The 6,428-nt window shown below is 44.4% G+C and overlaps 1 pseudogene; it reads right to left on the bottom strand.

Annotated features, from left to right (window-relative positions):
• Positions 1-3,588: 3,588 nt before the first annotated feature.
• On the bottom strand, positions 3,589-4,173 carry LOC129650922 (interferon tau-1-like; annotated as a pseudogene).
• Positions 4,174-6,428: the final 2,255 nt, after the last annotated feature.

A 6,428-nucleotide genomic window follows, 5' to 3' on the forward strand; every position in this document is an offset into this window, starting at 1 on the left:
TCTCCTGCTATCTTCTAAATAAAATAGAGCTGTAACACTGATTTGCCTAAGAGGTATATATAACATGGTTTGTCCAAACCCGAGAGCTGTGATGCGCTGAGGGCTTTAATGTCCATCGCTCCAATTCTTTGTTGTGACGAGACAAAGAACTGAGGAACATACACTCGTGTGACACAACCTTGGCCAGATGAGCAGCCTGGAAGTGAGAAACACATCCTGACCTTTCTCTGCACGCAGCTTCCTTAGGCCAAGACATGTCCTGCCTGAAGCTGGGAGTATTTTCCTCTCTAAAATACGAAAGCTAAGGAAGCAGGCTTTTTCAAGTTATTGGTTCAGTTCCTTCCAGGAAATATCCTCCCCTAGCTCTGAAGAAAATGCTAATAAGAAGGCAGACTTCTGCCTAGAAGAGCAAGAAGCCTGTTCTACAGACTTGATCAGTGTCCTAGTCCATCTGGGCCGGTAGGTGGCACGCTTCCACCGTAATTATTTTTAGTAGCCTCAAGAGGAAAAGGGATCCTGCTTTCTAGTTCATTTTGGCCAAGGCTGTTGTTACAACATTGTAACAAGGACAATCTGTCATTCCCAAAAGTATTCATCTCAAGAAAAACAATAACCTCTTACATAAGAGTTTCTGAAAAGCCTAGAACTTTGACTCAAACTTAAGTGGTGGCTTTGCACTGTCAGGGCTTCACTTGTGGCTCAGACAGTAAAGAATCTGCCTCCAATGTGGGAGACCCAGGTTTGATCCCTGGGTGGGGAAAATCCCCTGGAGAAGGAAATGGCAATCCACTCCAGTATTCTGCCTGGAGAATACCATGGACAGAGGACCCTGGTGTGGCAAAGAGTCGGCACAACTAAGTGACTACGCTTTGCAATCTTAAGGAGAAATCGGTAGCCAGAACCACAAAGAAACAGGAAAGAGCTGTATGAATGGCTGGTGCAGGGGAAGGACCAGTGAATCTGGAGAGCATACAGGGAATTGCTACATTGTGAGGAAGTACCGGCATACTTTGTTTTATCCCATTTTCCAGATAATTGCATTCTTTACACATTGAAGGCTTGTGACAACCCCGTGTCAGGCAAGTCTATCAATGCCATTTTAAATAGCCCTTGCATACTCCGTGTCTCTGTGTCCCACTGCAGTAATTCTCAGGATAGTTCAAACCTTCACCGGCAAAAAAATCTGAAGGCCCAGATGCTCATTGGTGATTTTTCACTATTAAGTATGTATGGTCAGGCCATTCAGGATGACTGTTCTCTTACTCTCTGTACATCCCCTTCCCCACCAGTAAACCCTATGCACATGACTGGCTTTTCTCTGTACTTGTCCCAGGGCCCAGATTTGATCTCTTTTGTCAAAGGGGTGGTGAGGGGCGTGTCCCTCTACTGCTTTCCATGATAATTAATGAGCCCACATGATCTCACTCCCCCAATGACCAGCAATATCTCCCCCATCCCCCTCTCCTCCTTCCCCATACCCTACTTCCCCACCCTCTACTCCCCACCCCTCCATTGCTCTCAGAATGAAGCCTTTCACCATGTATTAATACTTCCCACCCCCAGTGCACCACACATGGTGGGGTGTTGCTCCAGGACCTTGCTTCAGACATGTAAGTGCCTACCTTCCATTAAACCATCCGTGCCTCTGTTCTTGATGGCAGATTCTTTCTTTGGTCTTGAAGCTGGGCAAAATCCTGCAGGGTAAAACCAACAATCGGTGGCAGGCAGGAAACAGCAGAAACTCCTGTGAGTGCCAAGATACAGGATCGGGAAAGGAAAGTTATTGGGGGCATCCACTAGCATGTGGGGCCCAAAAGTTGCTGGGTGATCCTGACGTGGCTGTCCACTAACTGAGGGGGCCCAAAAGTTGCTGGCTGTAATCCCAAAACTGTAGGGTATTTCTGAGGTGGCCATCTGCTACCATATGGTGCCCAAGAATTGCAGGGGGAATCCCAGAAGCAACAGGGAAATCCCTGGGTGGCTGTCCACTAGGACATGGGGCTTTGAGTGGCTGTCCTTGTTGAATGGGGGCTGCCCAGAGGTCTGGAGAACAATGGCCTCTGCTAGCTCTGCTACTGTATCAAAGTGAGCCTTTTGTAATTGGTTAAGCCAGCTTTCTGGAAGGAATTGGTATTTCTCTTGTGCCTTTGCCATGTAAGTGATCTACCTGGCTCTCTGAAACTTTAGTGGTCTCTGATCTCTAAGAGTAAGAAGAAAAAAGAGCTTTTAGGTAAACTCTATAGAAATAATTATATTTAGGTAACGTCTGTCTAAAATAGTCTCCCCAGATTTTGGTAACTTGAAACTAAGTAAAGAGAAATCATTGACTTTCTGTACTGTGTGGTTCATTGTGGCAGCCTCTTTGGGACCCATGGGCTATAGCCTTCCAGGCTCTTCTGTCCATGGGGATTCTCCAGACAAGAATACTGGAGTGGGTAGCCCGGCCCCCCTCCATGGGATCATCCCAACCCAGGTCTCCTGCATTGCAGGCAGATTCTTTAGCAACTGAACCACCAGGGAAGCCCAAGAATACTGGAGTGGGTAGGTAGCCTATCCCGTCTTCAGGGGATCTTCCTGACCAAGGAATTGAACTGGGGTATCCTGCTCGGCAGGTGGATTCTTTACCAGCTGAGCACCAGGGAAGCCCTGCAGGCAGCTTAGAAAGATATATAATATTATTTGTCTTTCCAGCATCATATGTACCTAACGCTTCCCATGTGAGAATATTCTTTCCTTTACTTCTCTTTGCAGTCTTTAGTATAATTGAAATAAAATAATACTGTTTTTTATGTCCTCTTCTCTGTAAGACTGAGAGTTTCCATGCAGTAGGAACTACATTTGCTTTATTCACTTGTATTCCTTGGTGAGAATTACATAGTCTGTCACTTAGGTGCTCAACATATATGTATAATATGAATGGAATGAATAAATAAATGTAATCACCCATTCTTTAATAAAATATTAAATGGAGGATTGGATTTAAGTTTTGAGTAAAGAAATTCATTTGCTTTAATAATAATTTAATAAATAGAACAAAGTAAATTTAATAACATGAAATGGTAAACATGTTTTAGAATTTTTAATATGATGTATTAACATGATGTATAGATGAATTGGAAAAGACTCTGATGCTGGGAGGGATTGGGGGCAGGAGGAGAAGTGGACGACAGAGGATGAGATGGCTGGATGGCATCACTGACTCGATGGAAGTGAGTCTCAGTGAACTCCGGGAGTTGTTGATGGACAGGGAGGCCTGGCATGCTGCGATTCATGGGGTCGCAAAGAGTCGGACATGACTGAGCGACTGATCTGATCTGATCTGATCTGATAGATGAATTATAATTTTACAAATATTTTAAGTATGTTAGGTGCAGGAAGATCAGCAACGGATAACATCAGGGCAGGCATGACTTTAGGACTAATGCCCCTACAGCTGAATACTTTTATATTTACTTGCTTATTAGTACTGACAAAGTATCGGCTAAAATAATTCAATGAATTTGGTGGCTAAAGCAGAAATCAGTCGCCTGAAATGACCACAGGTGAGTGTATGAGGGTGATGTGGCATCTTAGTCGGTGAGAGTCATCTCAAGCTGAGTTCAGATCTCCACCCATCTTTCTTAACCTTTTCTACAAGCTGCTTGATGAAGAGAGGGCTCCATCATCTCCACTCTGATGATTTCCCAGGTGCAGTCACTGTATTCTTTCTCTTTCAGGTAGACATGGATTCCGTGGAAGTACCTCTTCAAGACCAGAGTGGGGCCCATCCTTCCCAGGGCAGAGTCTTCCTCTCTCGTCACCTGCCCCTGGCAGGCATCCAGGTTGTCCAGCTGCTGTTGCAGTCCAGTGCAGAGCTGCTCCAGGAGGGCAGTATCCCAGGCAGCAAAGAAGCACTCTGTGTGGAAGAGGTTGAAGCTCTGCTGGAACATCTCATGGAGCACAGAGATGGCCTGGGCCTCCTGGAGCTGGTCACCCTCCACAATCTGCTGGGAAAAACCAAGCCTTTTCTGTTCTACAGACAGGAGTGAGGGGAGAGTCTGCTCATTTGGCCCAGGAGCCTGAGGTTCTGCTTGAAACCAGCACGTGGTTCTGAGAGAGATCACAACCCAGAGATCCTCCCGGGCCGTAGCTGACCAGCACCAGGGTCATCAGTAGAGAGAGTGCGAAATCCATGGGGAAGATGAGGCTGCTGCTTGGCTGGCTGAGATGGCATCTGGTGGAAATCTGGAGGTAGGGTGTCTAATGATAATCTTTCTAAGCAAGGCTTTTAATTAGGGAACACGGTACTCATTGTCTGAAAATTTCTGTCTCACTTCCCCTATGTGTTTTCATTTATATATTTTCTATCTAACCTAGAAAATGTACTCAATCTAAACTCATAATTTTTATGGTAGAAAGTTAACTTTCCCAATAAAGTTTGGATTTATCAATGCAAATGTATGTCAGTTAAATGAGAGACTAAAGAAAGGCTGAAATTATGTTAGCATGTAAAGACTTATAGAGGTGTACATACTTATTATGTACACATTTAAGTATAATATATATAGACATTCCTTTTTTGTGTGTGCTGTGTCTAAACAAAATTTTTCCTTGATTCTTAAGTGCATTTTCCCCCCCTTATCTTACTCATAGGAATTCAGAGTCACTCAGGCCATATTGGTTTCTGTAGTTTGTTTTCTGTTTCACAGAGCAGAGGCCTGTAATTAAGAGTGAATGAACTACTGAGTTGTTTCTGTTCTTTTGAGAACATTCATTCAGGTTCCTGAGATTACGTTTCACTGGGGCCACAAGATCTTGAGGAGTGGAGTATCTCCTGCCAGATCAGTAAACTAGGATGACACAGTCCTCAAGAGTTTCCAGCCCTCCAGGGCTCTCAGGAAGGGGGAATACACCTGTGGGCTGACAGCTCCCAAATTGCAGCTACTCCCTAAGGTGAGCCCAAGGCAACTCAGGAAGTGAAAAAATGCAAGATGCAAGAAAATGCAAGATGCAAGAAAATGCAAGGGAAAATGTCCCAGGAGAGCTGAGATTCAGGAAAGGAATGTTTTCAGTGAGCCCAGACACTTGCCTCTTCCCATACAAAGGAAAAGTGCTAAATTCCTTAACTTGAGATAGCTGGTTTTCTTTAATTCACAAAACTACTTTGATGTTCAGACTACCTCCCCTTTCTTGCAAACTCCTATATAACCTGTCTCTTCCCCTCAGCTCCTTGGAGCAATTCCCTCAGGGTGACTTGAGATACTGTCTTCTGAATTCCCACTAAATAAAGCATAACTGTCAACTTTTAGGTTGTCACTATTTCTTTCTTTTTTTAATTAACTTATTTAATTGGAAGCTAATTACTTTACAATATTGTAGTGGTTTTTGTCATACATTGACATGAATCACCCATGGATGTACATGTGTCTCCCATCCTGAACCCCCCCTCCCACCTCCCTCCCTGTCCCATCCCTCAGTGTGGTCCCAGCGCACCAGCCCTGAGCGCCGTGTCCCATTCATTGCACCTGGACTGGTGATCTACTTCACATATGGTAAATTACATATTTCAATGCTATTCTCTCAAATTATTGCACCCTCACCTTCTCACACGGAGTCCAAAATTCTGTTCTTTACATCTGTGTCTCTTTTTCTGTCTCATATATAGGGTCATCGTTACCATGTTTCTAAATTCCATATATATGCGTTAATATTACTGTATTGGTGTTTTTCTTTCTGACTTAGTTCACTGTGTATAAAAGGCTCCAGATCAACAGACAGGAACAATATACAAGACATGATGGTTTCTTTCAACCTGCTTTTTATGGTAGATCTATTGGAGAAGGAAATGGCAACCCACTCTAGTATTCTTCCCTGGAAAATCCCGTGTATGGAAGAGCCTAGTAGGCTACAGTCCATGGGGTTGCAAAGAGTAGGACACGACTGAGAGACTTCACTTTCACCTTCATAGTCTTCCACAGGCTATGCCAATATCCCCACCAGGAACCCTGCTTATTTTCTGGTGCGTGTAGGTCTAAAGATTCTAATTCCAAGATAATTGTCTTTCCAGCACCACCTCACTCACAAGGTGGTTATCACCTCCAGTACCACTTTTCCTCTGGAATGACAGTGTCCTCAACCCAAACTCTCTGGGCCTCACCCGTGAGGGCTGGCTAACCACATCCTGAGAACTTCAGAATTCTACTGTGGAGGGACTTGTCTCTTTGTTTGCAAAATCATTCATCTTCCAGGATCCCCACCCTCTCCCAGTGCATGTTTGTGTGAAGGAGGGGAGTTCTCAGTGATGACCTCCTCTTCTCCTGATCCATGTCCCCAGGTATCAAGTGTCAGCAGCCCTCAGATGCTGAGACCTAAAGTGTGGAGAGCTAAGTAGGTGGAGGCATTATCCAATGGCAATTGTTACGCCTTTGGCAGACAATTTTTATTTTGCC

Source organism: Bubalus kerabau, chromosome 4, assembly GCF_029407905.1.
Source record: "Bubalus kerabau isolate K-KA32 ecotype Philippines breed swamp buffalo chromosome 4, PCC_UOA_SB_1v2, whole genome shotgun sequence".
In the NCBI taxonomy this organism is placed as follows: Eukaryota; Metazoa; Chordata; class Mammalia; order Artiodactyla; family Bovidae; genus Bubalus; species Bubalus kerabau.